The sequence below is a fragment of the Octodon degus genome, unplaced genomic scaffold (assembly GCF_000260255.1).
Source record: "Octodon degus isolate 3935 unplaced genomic scaffold, OctDeg1.0 scaffold00023, whole genome shotgun sequence".
In the NCBI taxonomy this organism is placed as follows: Eukaryota; Metazoa; Chordata; class Mammalia; order Rodentia; family Octodontidae; genus Octodon; species Octodon degus.
In genome coordinates this window covers 13,584,189-13,599,656 of record NW_004524599.1, presented here as the reverse complement: position 1 = coordinate 13,599,656, position 15,468 = coordinate 13,584,189, and the positions used below count along the sequence as shown (strand labels likewise).

At 42.9% G+C, this 15,468-nt stretch overlaps 1 protein-coding gene across 3 annotated transcripts in view; it reads left to right on the top strand.

Moving 5' to 3' along the window:
• Positions 1–15,468, top strand: part of Fars2 (phenylalanyl-tRNA synthetase 2, mitochondrial) — a 538,274-nt gene that overhangs the window by 28,976 nt on the left and 493,830 nt on the right. For 2 of the 3 annotated variants that reach the window (XM_023712148.1, XM_023712144.1), the window contains exon 2: positions 2,871–2,953. The exons of the other annotated variant lie outside the window; for it this stretch is intronic. The gene's annotated coding sequence lies outside the window, so the exon portion shown is untranslated. The remainder of the gene's footprint in view (positions 1–2,870; positions 2,954–15,468) is intronic. 3 annotated transcript variants of the gene reach the window in all.

Sequence of the window (15,468 nt, the reverse complement as noted above, 5' to 3'; positions counted from 1 at the left end):
AAATGGCTGCAGTGGGGAGGTGGGTCAGAACCTGGCATTCCCTGGGCCGGAGTAGATGGCTCAGAACTTGAAAGCAAGAAATGCCTAATGTTTGAAACTCTGCCCTCTCAGGAAAGAGCTAAGGCCACAAAAGAGCACTGTGGCTGGCTGGGATTGTGAGGGAGAAGGTATTTTGGGTTTTGGTGAGAGAAAGCTGGATATGTCTTGTGGAGTTGCCAAGCATGAGGCTTGGGCCTAGGGGAGAAGAATGCTCCCCCTGCATTGACAAAGTAGGCAAGGTGGGTGCTGGTGGGGTGAAGACTGGAGAGGAAGACATAGAGATGGGAAGGGGCCCTTGGCCGTTCTTTATCTCTGGGTAAAGAAAGATAAGTGATTTAAACCCAAACTGGGCTGTGTTTTTGTGGTAAAGAGGCTAAATTCATTGTCTAGAAGCTTGGATTATTTATGTCTTCAAAATCCAGTAGAGGAAAAGCTTTTATTTAATGATATTGCAGGTATTTGTTTTTATTTAAAGAATCTTGGTAGAAGAGGAATTGGAAACTCTGTGTACTATTTTTCTTTTAATCCATTAGAGGATCTGCTCCAATTATATTCCTATCACTGGTATTTTGAAGCTTGAGGACAGCAGAGCTGTTGCAACATGAATTTTTAGTGCCAATTTTGACCAGAGTGAAGTAGCTGTGAAGGCTGAAGGTCAAGCGTTTGATTGATTGGGTGATTAAAATTCCTTTTAAAACAAATTAGAGGTGGCAGGTTTGCCACAGGTGAGAAGTACTACAAGGAAATGAATCTCATTAGCATATAAAACTTCCTGATTCATCAGAAAACTTTAATACACACACACACACACACACACACACACACACACAGAGCAAGGACCTGCATAGGAATTCTGGTTTTATGCATCTATATATCTATATCTATATTTTAATTATTTATTTATTTATTTGGTACAGGGTCACACTATACAACTCAGACTCGTAGTGATCCTGCTGTCTCAGCCTCCCCAGGACTGGGATTACAGGCACACGCCATCACACCTGGTTTTGGTTTTATACTTTGCCATTTAGTATCTAGTGTGATATTTCTGTATATTTACATATGATACACGGGTACTGCATTAATAAGTATGGTTTTAAACTGGTACCCTAGTACTTCAGTATATTGCCTTAGTATTTGGGGTCTTCTAGGAGATACATTTGGGATTAGCCATCTCATTTTGGGAGCCCCGATTTAGCTGCTGGAAGGGGTGGGAAAGAAGCCAGTCCAGTGATTAGGAAGAAGAGGCAGAGTGAAGACAAAGAACAGAGGAGGGAGGTGTGTGTGTGTGTGTGTGTGTGTGTGTGTGTGTGCCTGTTTTGTTGAGTTGAGCCAAGCAGTGGTATATAAAGAAGAAATATTTCTCAGAGACCTAATGCTGCCTGCCACACCCCAGTCATGTACTTGGTGGACAGCGCAGCTGTACAATAACCTTGGCAAGGTAGATAAGGGCTTGTCTGTAATTTTAAAGAAAAGAATGAGGGGAGGTAAGAAGATACCTGAAAAGGACCTATGAAAGTAAGAAAAAATTGGGGTGATGCGCTTCATGACATTTGTTAGGTAGAAAAATTGTTTCAATCTAACTTTTGTTTTTCAATTTATTTTGTTTTAGAGTTTATTTTATTAAATGGTCAAGTAAAAAAGCTTGAATTTGTTGTGAAGTTGTTACATAGAGGCTAGTTGAACCCTACTTTTATGTATACTTGGAAATTGTGTAATAAAATGTTGTAAGAAAGTATCAAAGAGAAGTCAAAGAGTCTTGCTTGTAATCAAAAGTGGAAGACTATTTATGAAAGGCAGAGGGGCTTCCTTGCCTCTACTATGATTCTGTATGATCGCCTTTACTTGTGAACCTGATTTTGAGCCAATATTATTAATAAACTATTTAGGAAGGAAAGACAGTAAAATCAGTTGTTTTCTGTGTGGTTGCCTGAGCTGTAGGTAATGTGTGGAAGTTCACTTTAAAATTAGGTGGCATCTTCTTCTATCAGTGGATACTATATTGTTCTAAAGAAAATTTGTGCAAAAAGTTCAGGTCTGGAAATTTCTCCCTGCAGAAGGCATACAGCTCTGAGGGTTGAGGCTCCACTACTGCCTAAGCATCTTTTCTCTGAGAACTCTGTATTCTGACTGCAGGTAGCCACAGAGGCAGGGAAGTAAGCCACAGCTGACTTACCTGCTGTGTGCCAGGCGTGCACCACACTTCCTGTGTTGTTTAACGCTTACAACTCTAGGAGTTGGGTACTGTTCTTCCTTACTTTTAGGTTAAATTTTAATGTTTTCATTGTGGCAAAATGTACATGACATAAAAATTGCCGCATTAATGACTTGTGAATGTGTAGTTCATTGGCATGAACTCTGTCACCTTGTTGTACAGCCATCGCTATCATCTTTAAATCTTTCTCACACTGAAACTCTGTACCTGATAAACACCAGCTCTCCATTCTTTCTGTCCTCCACCCTGGCAGCTCCCATTCTACTTTCCATTTCTGTAAATTTAACTATTGTCGTATACTGTTATATAAATGGCATATGGGGTATTTGTCTATTGAGGACGAGCACATTTCACTTGGCAGCATATCCTCAAGATTCATCCATGTTGTTGCATGTGTTTAGTTGCCTTAATTTTTAAGGCTGAAGAGCATTGCATTGTAAGTATTAACTCCGTGTGGCTTATTCATGTGTCAGTGGACTTGTCTTATCTGCACTTCAGGCTATTGTGGATTGTTCTGTGGTGAGCATGGGGACATGGCTTTCTCTTCGGTTCTTGTGATATAAACCCGTTTGTGGAACTGCTGGGTCATACGGTAATTGTGTGTTTAATTTTTTAGGACCTCCACACCTTTCTACAGTAGCTGCTACTCTTTGCATTCCCACCAGCAGTGCAGCGGGTTGCAACTTCTCCACCTAGGAGGTAGGTGCTCTTTGCCTTTCAATGATAGAATGAGGAGGGTCCAAGTTGGATTTCAACAGGCTGATTCCCGTACCTAAGTCTCCTATGTGTGAGGCACCCAGCAGATCTAGCTTTAGAGCTCATATTGGAATGGGCTATTAAAGTTAGCCTGTTTTTTTTTTAATTTTATTAAATAATCCTTCTTTAAAAATATTAATCTTTAAATATCTCTGTACAGCTTTTTCCTGCTTTTCTAAATGCATGGTTCAAATATTCCTGTTATTTAAAACATTATTTTAAAAACCTTGCCTGCAATATGTTTGCTTTTCTTTTTAACTTTTTGGGTAAAATTTTGCCTTTAAACTTTTTGTTTAAACTTTAAACAAATATGTATCAGTTCTCGTGGAATTTTAAAATATAGTTGTGCTCTGTCCATCCCTGTCAGAAGTCTGCTTTCAAAGAAAACCAAGCAAACGTATCTAAAGCCCGATTTAAGTTGGGGAAGCCTGGAGCAGAGCAGCGGTAAACATTGAGGGCTTCTTTTTATTCAGATAAAGTGGATATCATAGAGGAAAATAGCCAGAAAGCTTACTCATTCATTCTTTGCACATATTTTGCTAAGAAAGTGTTCATTCTCCTGCAAAGAGGCACAAGGGGGTTCTGTGGAATTCTGAGAATAGGACCATCCCTAGGTGGTGTTGGTTATGGTAGTTAGCCTTCCTGTCACTGAGATGAAACACCTGGCACACACAGCCTACAGGAGGAGAGGTTCATCTTACTCACCATTTGTTGGAATCACAGAGGGTTTAGTCCATGGTTACCAGCTCTAAGGCAGAAATGTGGTGGCAGGAGGGCACAGCAGAGGAAAGCTGCCTAGCACACGGCAGCCAGGAAGCGGAGAGAACCAGAGAAAGCAGAAGAGGCCAAGAACACCTCCTTCCAGATCACAGCTTAGTGACCTACCTCTTCCAGCTGGGCCCTACGTCCTGGCAGTGCCTTCAGCCCGGACGATCCCTGGTGAGAGCAGTACCCGTGTGATCCAGCCACCTTCCAAAGCCACACCTCAAGCACATGAGCCTTTTGGGGGCATTTTAGATGTAACCGTAACACTGGTTCAGTGTGTTGGCTCATGCCGCAACCTGTCCCTAGTGCCTGTCACACTACTGCCAGGGGCTTACTGCTGGGAAATAGACCAAGGGTTCTCCTGGACTCTGCATCATCTAATCTGTATTTTAAGTGGGGAACCTTGGTGTGCATGTTCCTCAGCCCCTCTACAAGGCTTGGAAGACAAGGACTTCTTTTCCTAGATATCAGGGGCCCTCAGTTTGCATGCTAAGGTGAGCTCTCTGATGTGAAAGATAGTTTGAAAATAATCTCTAGCTCATGTGTTCTACTGTGACTATACACTGTAATCTACTTGGAGATTTAAAAAATGATACTGGGGTCCCATCTTGGGAGAGTCGGCTGTGACTGATCAGATGTGTACTGGACCCGTGAGATTTTTATAAAACTTCTGAATGTTTGGTCAAGGTGTCAAATCATTTCTCTAATACAGTATCTGGGTCATAATTCTGATTTTTACCATAATAAAGATTTAAAAAATGTCTTTGCTTAAGCATCCTTATTAGCTGAGATTGCTGGGATGTATTCCTTACAGAGGAAGGGACTCTTCTATTTCCTTTGTGTTGGAAAATTATTTTCCTACCATGGAGCATGTCTTTATAGTCATGACTTAGTGCTGGTTGCTACGGAAGACAGGTCTAGTTTACTGTACATTTAGTAATATAGGGAAAGACAGTCATTTGCTCACCTAGATTTTTAGCACAAACTTCAGGTCACCTTTGTGGTTTTGTGGCAATCTCATTTTATAAACTGAAGACTGATGACATGTGTACTGGTATTTCTGATGGTTCTTGAAGGTTTCTTGTATTAGAGTTCACTAGAGAAACAGAATCAATGTAGAATGCAATTATAGAAGGGATTTATTAGGTAGGCTCACAGGATCAGAAGGAGAGGCCTTCCAGGGGCTGTCTGTGGAATTAGAAGTGGTGGATTCTGAAATGTCTGTCTGCATGCTGGAGAGCAGAGGACCCAGGAGAAGTCAGAGACTTGGAGCTCTATGCAGAGTCTGCTGCATGTGTGTTGGAAGTTGGGAGGGTCTACATTGGCTGGATAGTCAGTGCCGGAACTCTGAAGGAACTGGAGATGGTGTCCCAAGGCAGTGGTGAAGACCGGAGCCCTTATGACTTCTTTTTCCTTTCCCTTTTTATTCCAGCCAAGCTACAACCTGTGGGTTGGTGCCACCTGTATGTGGGGTGGGTCTTCCCTCCTCTGTTTGCCCTTGCGTGTCAGCCATCCACAGACACCCAGGGTGTTACTGCTCTGCTAGGCTGGTCTTCTTACTCAAGTCAAGTTGACACAAACAGTTAATGATCCCACTTCTCATTTAAACTTCTCCCTCCTATTGTCAGCAGTTCTGGTGCTTTTTAGCCTTCTGTGAATTAAGTACTTGGTCATATCATTAAGCCAGAAAATCTGGGCACATCTTTGTGTGACCACATAGTCAATCTGTAGCTTCTTTGGATTAGAGGAGTGCTTTGTTTAAGTCCATCCTGATCCCTAGAGTTGGTTTTAAAAAACTGACTTTTTTTGTGTTACTGAGGATCAAATTTGGGACTTTGTGCTTGTCCAGGAGGTGCTTATGCCAATGAGCTGTAGCCTCGGCCCTTAACACTATGATCTTGAAGCTTAGTGTTAGAGCATATTGTTAGCACGCCCAAGGCCTTTTCTTCCATCCCCAACACCAAAATAAAGTAAAAAGCCGGTGATGTATGTGGTGCTGTCTTCCTTCTCTAACAGAAGTGGTTATGTTGGACTGTGACTTTCAGGTTATTTGATTGAAAGTACATCAAGATTTAGAGATGGGATATTCTTGCTTTGATTTAAAAAAAATTATTGGCTAGATGTAATGTTTAAAAAATTGTCATGATTTTGTTTTCTAAGAGCTCTGCCTATAGTTAGTTCGGAAGAGATGTGTGATCCATTGGCATTCTTACCGTGTATTGGTGAGTCCTTGCCTAGTGGCAGAAATAATTGGGTTACTTCAGTAGCTGAGGGTGGGAACTTACCCTCTCACTCAAAGGCCAGTTTTTATTCAGTGGGAGCGGAGATACACATAGTCATTCCTCGCTATCTCTTGGGAAATTGGTCCCAGCACTCCCACAGATGCCAAAACCTGTGCATGCTTAGCTCCCTTGTATAAGAATGGTGGTAGTGTTTGCATAGTACCTACATACATCCTCCGATGTGCTTTAAATGATCTCTAGATAGATGATTTATAATCCTTAATACAACATAGTATTTTGTAAGTCATTGTTATATGGTATTATTTAAAGAATGCATTTTATAAAATCTACATGGATAGTACATATGCAACCCCTGAATATTTTGTATATTTCATATTGAGACCTAGGTGGTTGAATCAGTGAATGTAGAGCCCACAGATACAGAGGGCCAGTTGCGTGTGTGTGCACATCTGTGTGTATGTGTAATATGTATACCATAAGCAATTACAAGTATCTATGTTCACTCCTAGCTTTGACTTAGAAGGGACATCTGCTGATCCTTTTGACCTGTTCAAAGACAGGCTCACTAGGTTTGACATGACATTCCCATTTAGCTAATCACTTCACAGCTATGGGGACCAGGAAGCTAGCCCCCTGCTCACCTTTGTGCACATTCCTTCCCTCAGTTAATTACTGATGTGATAGGTGTGTGTGTGTGGCGGTGGGGGTGGGCCAGGGGGCACTGTTGGCTGAGAGAGACAGATTGCTACTTAACAGGCAGGGGCACCTGGTCATTTCTGGTCTCTGCAGATGAAGGCTGTGCTCCTCAGGCAGGCACTTAAAGGGGCCCTCGTGTCACTTGGCCTGACTTTTCTAGTCTCTGATCATTTATTTTCCATACCTCCTTCTCTGTAGTTATTCACTGGATGTTGACCTCCAGGGGCTGATTGCTTACATACATCACTAAGAAAAGGTCAAGGAGGATAGAAACAAGGCACCTAATTTTTTGATGTCTTAGATTTTAACATTCTAAGCGTTTGAAATGAAAATGGCAGCAAGGTGACAAGAAGTTCTCTGGGGAAAAAAAAAAAGAAAAAAAAAAACCCAAAAACCAAAACCCAAAACTCAGCCAGTTGACTTTTAAAAATGTCTGCCAGCCCCTCCTCCTGTGCCCACCCCACCCCAGCTCCTGAGTCTTCAGAGCCTGGAGTGCCTGTGGAGCACTGATGCTGTAGCAGAACTGTCTGGTTTCCTCATCCCATGGCACCACATTGGCTGTCAGGGTCTCTCTGGCCTAAATATTCATTTGACATAAAAATAAAAAGTCCAGCACTTGGTTCCTGTGTACCAGCGTAGTTATGAAGGCTTTACCAGCAATGAAATCCTCACCCAGTCTTGGTCAACATTGTTAATATTATCTCTCTTTTACAGATGGGGGATGAGGCACAGAGGAGTCAAGCAGTTCAAGTCACCTGAACTGAGGAGTCAAAGAAAGTACAGGGCTCTGAACCCGGGCAGCATGGCCTTGGTGCCTGAGCTTTGAAAGACTTGCTGTGTGGTGGAAGGCTAGTGCGGTGTGGTTCAGCAGTGGGGGTGCCTGGGTTGGAGAGTTCCTAACGGCATGCTGGGCTTAGGTTTTAGTCAGGACAGAAGGACTTTCCCTTGGAGAGTGGGGCTGTGCCATTGATGTTCAGTGGGCAGGGCTGGTGGCAGATGAAGACATGCAGGGCACCATCTGCTGAGGAAGACAGACTATGTATAGCCAAGCATTTGTGTCAGCTTACATTTACTTTGTGTAAACTTTATAATGATCTTATGGCACAGATACTGATTTTATGGAGGAAGAAACAGGTTCCAGGAGTCTAAATAATTTTCTTAAGGCGGTATAGAGAGGAGAGTGAGGTGGCTTGAGTTTGAAGTCAGCTCTCTGCTGTCAAATGTGGCACCTGCACATTCCTTGCTTTTGCCTGCTCCCTGGGCTTTTACTTAGGAAGTGTGGTTCATTGCCAACTGATGGTCAACTTGATACACCCAGCTGAACTGAACTAGTGTGATGCTGGCTGTGGGCATCCCATCTGAGGATTATTGCCAGCAGCATAAGAGGCAGAACTAGGGAAACTACAGAAGCTGTTGGGGAGCTGTTGGAAGCTGCTGGTTCTCTTGGGCTGTTGTGCTGGGGGACCTTGTTGTGCTGGCTTTCCTGGTGAACTTGGCTGTTCTTGTTGGAGGAGGAGCTCAGGACTTTGTGTTGCTGAGGTGGGCTGCGGTTCACTTAAGAGGAGCTCTGATTCTTACTTTGAGTGTTGCTTCCTGGCTCTGGAGGGGAAGATGGTGTACTGCTCCTTCTCTTGGAGAAGCTTGTCATGTTGGCTTTCTTGATGGGAACTTGGCTTTCTTCATTACTGGAGGAGCTTGGGACCTCACTGTCCCTGAGGATGGCTGTGGTTCTTTTGGGGGGACCTCTGGTGCTTACCTTGAGCGTTGCTTCCTAGGTCTAGTTCAGATCCCCCAGTCTGCAAGCACAGACCCTTCATCCCACTGGTACAGACTTTCTAGCTTCCACCACTGACCTTGGGCCTTTCCAGTGTAGATCTGTGAAACAGGCCTGTGTGAGACATTGTCATGGGCTCTAGGCCTCCAGGTGGGCTCATGGGAAACATCGTTATGGGCTCTAGGTCTTCAGGTGGACCCATGCAGGACGTTAGGATCCAGGCCCTCAGCTGGATTCTTTGGTCTTTGGTGTGTGGACAGATCTCCTGCACTCTTTGTGTAGAATTCTTTGGGTGATTCATTATAAAAGAATCTTATAAAATGTGTCCTGTATTGTATTGTTTCCCGTGTAGGACCCTATAACCAAGACAGGAAGTGAAAGTGCAGAGGAGAGGGAAGGCCTTGGTCACACATGCTGGAGATTAGAGGCCCTTGGGCACCAGGGCAAAGGTGAAGATGCTTGAGTCACTTCCCTGCTCATGGTGAAGCAGGGCTGGAGTGCCTGTCGTGCCTTTGGGCAAGGCTGAGTCTGCATGTGGGGTGCAGTGGTTCCAAGTTGAAGTCTGTTCCATCTGATGGGTATGTCGGGATTAGTGATGTGCCCTGATGCACTAGTTCTTTCTCTCTGTGCCAGCCTGAGAGGCCACTGCTGCCTCCTGTGTTTGGGACCCAAGTGTGTGGCACTGGCCTGTGCCCTGCACTGGAGGGAAGTGTGCCTTGTGCCACCCTCTATGTTTGAAGTTAGTGTGTTGGTTGCATACATATTCCTCAGTGAGCCACATGTGAAAATCTTGGCTTGTTACTTTAGCCAAAGGATTGTACCTGACCTGCATGACCCCATATAAATTTTTTAAATGGATAACTAAACTGCCAGAGTGTGAGGTGCGCCTGGGGAAATCTGCCTCCGGAAGCTCATCAGGAAGGGAATCGACTGGTTCAGCAGATGGACACTGCTCATTTTTTTGCAATCATTTACTTGACAAGTATGCAGCACCTCTCCGTTGGAAGCTGCCCTGTGCAGCAGAGCCCCAACACCCTGTGCATCCTTAGGCAGGGGCAGCTGTGCCATGGTCTCCGGGCATGCTGTCATTTAATTACAAGAGACTACTTTAATTATAGTAGCTCTGTAGCAATATAACAAAAAACTTAGGATCAGGAGGAAGCAGTTACATTCACCACCCAAAACAATTGTCAGTTTTTAAATTTTTTTCAATTTTTCACATGCATCTGTTGTATTATCTTTTTTTTCCTTCTTAATCTCCATAGGTACCATCTTAATGAGTGCATATTCTGTTGAGGTGCTACACTCTTAATTATTTCACCTTATTGTTCACACAACTCTTTGGTCTATTCACAATTATTAATAATGCTGTGAGACGTACCATTGTTCATGTAGCTGTTCCCATATTTTGAGTTAGTTTCCTATGATAGAGTAGCAGATGTGGCATTCTTGGGTCAAAGAGTTGGGACATTTTTGTGGTTTCTCAAACATGTCAGATGGTTTTCCAGGAAAGGAGGAGGGATATACGCGCGCGCGTGTGTGTGTGTGTGTGTGCGCGCGCGCGTACACACACACACATGTATGTGAAGCTTCATAGTTCATGCATATATTGATTTAAACCCCTGCACCAATGTACATTGTCCTTGCTAATAGGAATAGCCTAGGTATGTAATGTCTATATACTATAGCATTTATCCAGTCATGTGTTCAGTTGAACAGTGTTGGCCATGGGATAAAGTGAGCAGTATGTTCCTTGTTTGAATTTGGACTTTGTAAAATGTCAACATAGGTGACTCGACGGGAGCATTCAGAGACAGTGACTAAGCGAATGCCTGCAGATGTGTCATGGAGCCTCTCAGGTGGCTGGTGTTGTGGCACCCCCAGTGGAGGGTTGGTAATGTGCTCAGGGCCCACGTACCTAACCTGGGATGGATAAGTCACTTTGCCTCACTTTTCAAGGTCTGTGTTTTGAGTGCTGAATTTGGGTACTTATGTAGAGAAGGATTTGGGGGTGTACTATGATTAGCAGTTTATTTTAATCTTTCTCAGTGCAATTTTTTTTCAATTTGTTATCTTCCCAATTGCCTTTCAGATAATAAGTGAAAGTAGGTATAGCACCTTTTAAAATTATTTTATACAGTAATTGTTCTCTAGAATGTCTAGTCAATTGTTTCGTATTTGTAGTCATTTTGTATTTCTCAAATGGATGAGTAGTAAAGTAGGTTACTACTTTATCCTCATAGTACTGAATGTTTTGCCAGCATTAAGTAATAATATTTCATAGTTCTTGTGCTCACATTCAAGACATCCAGCTGACTTCTCCAGGGAAAAGGAAGAGGAAACATCAATGAAAGAAGTTTTCAGTTTGGATGTTTTGTATATAACCTCCCACACCATCTGATGGGATCTCTCCACTTTACAACTGAGGAAGCAAAAACCCATTAGTCTTCCTCAAGTTCACGTGCCAGCAGTGCCAAGCAGGGTTTCATGGCGTCTTTTCCACTATGTCAGGTTGCAAAACCCTGAGGCACTTCCTTAGTATGCCCCTTGCCCACAGGCCCTCCCCACTTGCCTTCTGCAGGGATGGGTTGGCTCTTTTTTTTTGTCCTGTGGCCTTACTTGTTTGTCCTCTCCTGCAGCTGAATAGAGATGTGTTTAGAGATTGTGGCTTGTGGCTGCAATATGCTAATTCAGGTCTAATGCAGTGCCTTACAGGCCAGGAAATTGTAGCTTTGCATTATTTCTGGGTTTCAGTGATAATTTTTTTATTTTTTAAGTTTTAAAGGGAGTCTGCATTAGATGTGATGCATAATTTCAGTGTGTATTTGCCATAGTTGTGATCCTAATAAAATTCTGAGTCTAATCCAGATGCCCAGAATAGAGATTTAGGATTGTCAAGGGAATGTTAACTTGGAGCTTGTTGTTTTCTCTCCTGTGACTCAAATGTAAACTTTATCTGCTGTGTGGTTGTTTTTCTTCCTTTCCATAACACCTCACCCCTGATACATCATGCACATTTGGTTGTGCAGTTGAGATTCTGAAGCCAAATGCATTAATAGTGATGGAAGCATTCACAATGAATGGCAAATGAAGTGACTGAGGACACAGAGCAAGAAAGAGAACAGGCTGCTGGTTCTTTAATAGCCCACATGATGATTGTCCTGGGATTTGAATGATCGGTAGGTGACTGGAATGTGCTTTTGCTTGTTTCTGACCTCAACTGTTGCTTCAATTTGGGTTGGTAGCTATTTGCCATTTATGTGAAGGTTTTTAGTGAGAGTAGGGAGTATGTGATTGTTAGGTTTATTCCAAACGAAACAAAACACCAAGAACACAGACAGTGGGATGTGGGTGATTCTTTCCTCTGTATACATACTATCTTCTATGGGCCCAAAACAACACCTAGTTCAGAGGCCTCAGTCACAAAGCATAATGGATCCTGGGAGGAGGACTGTTATCATGGCTGGATCTTGATGAGGGCGGGTGACATCATGGAGGCAGGAAGGAGCCAACACTGAAAGAGTCGCAGGGCATAACAGCTGCTGTGACAAAGCACCAGAGGCTTTGTGCCACCTAAGTGTTGGTCTGAGTTGCTGTGTGGAAGGATCCCCTGTGGACAGACTGGCCACGGCCAGGAGAGGAAGTGGCTGTGTGCCTATTAGAGCAAGGAGTGTTGGGTTTTCTGTTTAAACTCAGGTAGACCCATGCATTCAGAGTGTAAGAAACATGGATGACCAGAGAATGCTTTGGGCTTACGTGCTCTCATGTCAACTTGCTAGAAGAGTTTCTGTGTACTTTGTCATTACCTTGCCATGGCCTGGTATCAGAGGGACCACACTGATTAGCCCTGAGACTGTTGTCCTCGCATCTAATGATGTATTGCATACTTTCTGGGCACCATTCTGTGCTGCTGCACTATTAACAGTGGCCTTAGGCCATTTGGGTTGCTATAACAAAACACCATAAAGTGATTTATACACAATGGAAATTTATGTGTTTTGGATGCTGAGAATTCCAAGACCAAGGTGCTGACAGATTTGACAGCTGATTGAGGATTCCCTGGTTCATAGATAACTATGCACTCTTCCTGCTGTGTCTTCACATACTGGAAGCAAGAAAGCCTCTCTCAGGCCTCTTTTATCGGGGCACTAAACCCATTCGTGAGGCCTGCATGCCTGTGACTTGGTCTTATTCACATGGCTCCACTCAGATATCACCTGCATGTGAAGAATTCAATCTTGGAATTTTGGGGGCACACACTCAGTCTGAAGTACCAGTTTGTACCAAACACTGTGTAATATGGGCTGTGAAATAAATTGGTTTCTGGCACTCAGTTTCTTTTACTGGGAGAACAGTGGATGAATTTAGGCACACTTCAGATAAGCTCTCCAGGACTTACAGACAAGTTACCTGAGGGAGAGCCAAGGAGGAGGAGGGCTCACAGCTGACCAGTAGGGGAGAAGGCCTTGACCTTAGACCTGTCTGCTTATGGTTAAGCCTTGAACTTTTTGTTTTAGAGAGATGATACACTAATTTCTTTCTTTCTTTTTTTTTAATTTTTGGCAGAACTGGGGATTGAACTCAGGCCCTTGCACTTGCCAGGGAAGTGCTTATTCCACTGAGCCATCTCCTCGGCCCCTTCTTTTTTTTTTTTTTAATACACTAATTTCTTAAGTGCAAAATTGTTGACATCGATGCTGATTCAAAATCAATTTCCCACGGAACTTAGAAAAATGGGGTATACTGATGAATGTCCATTTTGCATCTGTGTATTCAAAGAGGTTGGGATAGATATATAGTTGCATTCTCTTAATGAATAGAATGATTTGTTCTAATGGTGTTTGTAAATAGGATCACAAGTCCGCATCTTGTACAGCAATTAACCACTAAGAAGAATATATGCAGTGTATTATTTGTTGAAACTGTACTTCCGATTTGATTTGAAACTGTCTCATTGCTGTTTATCAATAAAACTTTGAAAAATAAAATAAAATAAAATAAAATGGTCAAAAAAACAAACAAACAAACAAAATCAATTTCCCTGGTAAGAGAAGCTGACTAGAGAAGACATCTGGGAGCCTAAGGATGGGGTGGAATAGAATTTTGGATTTTGTACTGTGCTTATGCTCTGTCTATGTCCAACAAGGTGTCTTTTAAATAAGTTTCTTATAACACTCAAAATGATAAAAAATACCTATGGATATACTTGCCATAAGAAATGTGGAAGGCTGGGAGATAGCTTAGTGGTCTAAGTGCCTGCCTGCAAGTACAAGGACCTGGGTTTGATTCCTGCTAACACACGCCATGCTGGCCCCGGTACATCAGAACACATCTCTAAAATTACCCCGGCCATTCAAACCCCAGGAAACCCAAGTGTGCCATGCTGGCTACAGAAACTGGGCATGGGGTGCTGCATACCTGTAATCCCAGCTCTGGGAGGCTGAGACAGGAGGAGTCTGACCTTCATAGGAGACCCTGTACCAAATAAATAAAAAAGATTTAAAAAAAGGAAATGTGGATGACCTAGATGATGAAGACTTTAAAATCTTAATAGAAGAGTCAAGAAATGGAAAGAAAGGTTTAATGGTATTAAAAGGTATCTGTTCTTTATAAATTAATCTGTAAAATCACTGCAGTTCTAATTCAGAGAGCGATAGGACTCATACTACTACTGCTATGGGAGAGACTTGGCAAAATGATATCGAGTCCATCTTGAGAAATAAGCTTCTCAGAATGGCCAGGGTAATTTTAGAGATGTGTTCTGATGTTAAGAGGGGCAAACAGACTTATCGTGTGTCGGATACATTAGGAAGCTGTGCTGACTTGAACATTGGGACTTCTTGCTGCAGAGTACAAGTCAGTCAAAGTCTAACCATAAGTTGGCAATTGTTTCTAAAGTGTGAACCAAGAAAGTGCTGCAGAAAACAATTTTTTTAAATCCTTAGAAAAGAGAAAGCTAACAACCCAATATATTTTTGTGTGTGCATGTGTAAATTGGTAGTTTATGAAAAAAATAAGTGCTGGCCTGAAAGCTCATGTAAATGTGCACCCTCCCTGGTAATTAGTGGAAGGCAAGCTAGTCAGTGTTTTTGGAGAAAAATAATCTTATGACTGGTCAGGTAAGCAAAGTCATTGCTAGAATATAAGCTCTATAGACAGAAAGAAAACTTAATTTGTTTTACTGCTGTCTTATGGAAATACCTCACAAAAATGTCAGGGGTCAAAAAACATGTTTTGGGTTGGCCAAATAGCTCAGCAGATTAAAGCACCTGCAAACAGGCGCAGGGGCCAGGGGCTGGATCCCCAGGCCTGCTGTGCCAGCCCCGCCCCCAGGGTACACTGAGATGGCAATTGAGACTGGGCATGGTGGTCGTGTACCTGTAATCCCAGCTCTTGGGAGGCTGTAAACAGGTGGATCACTATGAGTCTGATCTAGTAGTGAGAGCCTGAACACCCTATAGACCCTTCCATGAAGTACAAAAAACAAGCAAACAAAAACCCATGTGTTGAGTAGGGAAATAAAAATTTTGTTCTTGGTAGAGCCATCTCTTTTGAGTGGAGTTTGCAGTGTCCAGACAGAATGCCCATTCCCCAGAAGTCCTACCATTGTGCCTTAGGTACGTGTAAAGGTCTGCTATAATCCGTGGGCAAGGATGTTTATTTCATCACCAAAAGGTGATTTTGTCATAGCAAAACCTTGGGAATGGTCAGTGTATTATTGAGGGGCACTGGATAAGTGAATCTGACACACCCAAATGATGGTACCATTTACAGTTGGTTAGAGTGAAGAGGACTTACATGTGCTGTCACAGAAGGAGTACTAAGGCGTATTTTAAAGAAAAGCCGTGTTGTGGCTTGTGATGCTGTGTGTGTCCAGAGTCAAAATGAGATAGATGTGGTGGCTCATACTTGTGGCCACATCTATTCAGGAGGCTGAGGCAGGAGAATCACAAGTTCTCGGCTAGCTTTGGCAATTTAGC